We start from the raw sequence: 3,489 nt of genomic DNA, 5'->3' as shown, positions 1-3,489 counted from the left end.
TAAATATTTTGCAACATATGTGGTATTCCTTGGCTTCCTATTGCTAGGATAGCCTTCCCTTCAGAGGTGTAACACTTCCATTGAGGATTTCTCCTCAGAGTTGTAACACAACAGTATGTGTGAGATACTTTGGAGAACTCGTCTCTAAATGAGATGTCTGACTTCATCAAACAGTCCTCTCAGTACTGAGGGGTCTATGCGGAAGAGGAGGTGGAAAGATTATAAGAGCCAGGGTGATAGATGTCTCCAAGGAAATTGCGCCTTCAAGACACAAAAGGACAGATGTGCGTATGATTTCAGAGAGACATGGGCAGCACACACAGTTTGAGTCAAATGGGACCCAGTGCTAAGAGAGAGAGAGGAAAGTGGATAGGGGTTCCCACCCCTAACCAAGGAGCTATCTGTAGTTGATACCTGCTTCTAAAGGATCCTAGTCACTCTTCGTGGTAAGCTCATGCCCAGGAGGGCAACACAAAAAGAACTCAAAGATATTTTTGTAGATGTTTTGTCTTAGGTTGCTTTGTTGTTTTTTCTTTTTTCTTTTCTTTTCTTCCTTTCTTTCTGTTCTTTCTTTCTGTTCTTTCTTTCTTTCTTTCTTTTTTGTCTTATTGGCCTTTTGTTTGTATATGTTGGTTTCTGTTGTGATTTGTCTTTGTGTGTGTGCCTGTGTATGTTTCTAGATATTTGTTGTTTGGTTTTTTTTTCTTTTCTTTTTTTTTTTGAGACAGGGTTTCTCTGTAGCTTTTGTAGACCAGGCTGGTCTCTAACTCACAGAGATCCACCTACCTCTGCCTCCCAAGTGCTGGGATTAAAGGCATGCACCACCACTGCCCGGCTGTTTGGTTTGTTTTTAAAGAGAGGAAAAAAAGGGCTTGGAGTTGGGTGGGTGGAGAGGTGGGGAAAATCTGGGAGGAGTTGGGGAAGGGGAAAACTATGATCTAAATATATTGTATATTTTTTCAATAAGAAAGAATGTTTAAATCATTTAAAAATAAGGGAATTTGCAACTGGATCAATTAATAAGAGTTTTAGGCACTACATCTATGTTAAAAGAAGGTATTGAAAATAGGAAATTAATATTAAACATTTGGAGATTATATCAGAGCTAAAGATAAATATTGAAAAATGGAACTTTCCCCAACTCTCTCCTCTCATTTGTCTATGGCTTTAAGCCCTCTTTCTTTATTTTCAAGTAAATAAAATTCTGTATGTCAAAGGAAACAATTACTATGCTTGTTTTAGCACAAAACATGGAAGGCAAAGAGAGCCTGTACTACACTTAAAATTTCCATCATGAAAGTGACCCTCTGCTAGGTAAGAGCTTGCTCTAATGACCCAGAACAAGCTTTGTTCTGTTTTACATCTGGAAGGATGTAAAATTTTAATTTTAATTTGGTTTATGTATTTTTTTTGTCTGGGTGTACCTTGATCTAATTTAATTTTCATGTCCTCTCCTGATAATTGTTTTCATGTGATTGTAATTTCTGCATATGTCTATTTTTTTTGGGGGAGGGGCAGGGTCTCTCTATGCAGCTCTGCTTGTCCTGGAACTCACTATGTAAACCAGACTGGTCTTGAAAACATATATGTCCACTTGCCTCTGGCTTCCAAGTGCTAGAATTAAAGACATGTGCCACCATACCTGGCTGTTATATGTCACTTTATTTATTTTTTTTTAAAAACCATACATCTTTTTATTGTTAAGTCAAGGAGGTATCAAAATTAAAAGCAAAACTTACAGGGTAAGACTTAACAAAACTACTAAGGAGCATCATCAAAGGAAGTGAGAATGGAACTAGGCGCAAGGCAAATATGAATCAATGAACACAGGAGAGGGAGAGGACGAACAGTGAAATGTGCTGAAAATACTAGGGGAGAGGATCTGGTGTTACTTCCATCTCTCACAAGCGCCTAGGTAAATGAATAACGGGATAGGATCTCTAACTCCGCTGTGTGCTTAGGAGTCATCCTCCCCATTGGCGCTGTCTCTGTCGTCCTCTCCTTCCTCAGCTTCCTTTTCATCGTCCTTGATCAGCTCCAGCAGGTCATCCCCTCGGTCCTTGTCGTCGTCATCCAGCAGGCCGCCCTCCTCGGCAGAGTCATCTGCACCCGCCTCAGACTCCATCTTGACGTTCGTCTCATCCTCCTTCACAGAGGCGCTGCTCTGCTCTTCCTCAGACTTCTCATTCTTCATCTCTACTGGGGATGAGAAGGACAAGTCTGCTTGTTTGCTTTGTTCTTTTTCAATTTTTTTCCAGACTTTCCAGCAGAGAATCCACTTTTTGTTTTCTCTGAGTCAGCTCCTTCTTAATGGCCTGAAGGTCATCACCTTTCAATTTTCCAGATTTGGAAGAAGAGCCCCGTTGTTCACGCTTCGAATTGAATCCACTTTTGCCCCTTCGAGAGGTGTTTCCAGAAACACGTTGGCGTTTAGAAGGCACCACCGCTCGAGCAATAGGAGGAGGAGGAGGAGGAACACGTGCTGGGTAACTGTACATCCTGTCATAATAATCCCGTTGAAAGTCATATACCAAATCAAATGAGGAACCGTACATCTCCGCTGCAGATCGTTTCACACCTGCTTTTCCTCGGTTCATTTTTGGCTCTGCAGCCAGATTAATATCCAAAACCTGGCCAGCAATCATTCTGCCATCCTCTCCAGCTACAGCTGCCCGGGCATTTCTTTCGTTAACATATTGGACGAAGGCAAAGCCCTTATGCACAGAGCAACCTACAATTTTTCCATACTTTGAAAAGATTGCCTCCACATCAGACTTCTTGACCACAAGAGTATTGAGATTCCCAATGAATACGCGGGAATTCATGGACCGAGGATCTGTCTTGTTGGTGACGTTGCTAGCCATCTCCTCTGTTGGTTAAGGCTTCTCACAGCTGAAATGTAGCTGAAGATCAAAAAAATCTCACGGGAGGAAGCAGAAAAAAGAGACCGCCGCTCCTACTGTGGGTCCGTGCCGAGACCAAAGCTCCAGCGGGCAGGCAGCACACGACCGTTCGCTCTCCGTCTCTTCACAAAAATCATGTCACTTTATTTTTAATAAAGAAAAAAGCTGAAAAAAAAACTGAATAACAAAATCTGTGGTCGCTTCATTTATATAATATTTATTTTGGATTAAAATATTTTGCATGTGCAAGAGATATATGTGTGCATGTGGAGTCTAAAGGTTGATGCCATGGTCTTTCTTGATTGCTTTCCACCTTATCTATTGAGGTAGGGTCTCTCATTTGAACTCAGTTTGCTGATTCAGCTACTCTAGCGAGCTAGCTCTCCACCTCCTGAGGACTGTGATACAACTGGGCCACAAGATTCAAGCGGCACATGTGAGGATGCTGGAGATCTGAACTCTGGTCCTTCTGCTTCTACAACAAGTCCTTTACCTTGTGCCATCTCCTCGGCCTCATTATACATTATCTTACTTAGTTAGGGTTTCTATTGCCGTGAAGAGACACCATGCCATGGCAACTCTTAGG

At 41.8% G+C, this 3,489-nt stretch overlaps 1 pseudogene; it reads right to left on the bottom strand.

Moving 5' to 3' along the window:
* Window positions 1-1,643: 1,643 nt before the first annotated feature.
* LOC148121468 (heterogeneous nuclear ribonucleoprotein C pseudogene) lies at window positions 1,644-3,055 on the bottom strand (annotated as a pseudogene).
* Between the last annotated feature and the right edge of the window lie 434 nt (window positions 3,056-3,489).

Source organism: Myodes glareolus, chromosome 7 (genome assembly GCF_982192425.1).
Source record: "Myodes glareolus chromosome 7, mMyoGla1.1, whole genome shotgun sequence".
Taxonomy (NCBI): Eukaryota; Metazoa; Chordata; class Mammalia; order Rodentia; family Cricetidae; genus Myodes; species Myodes glareolus.
Note: the sequence above shows the minus strand (reverse complement) of the source record. Positions and strands in the feature narration are given on the sequence as shown.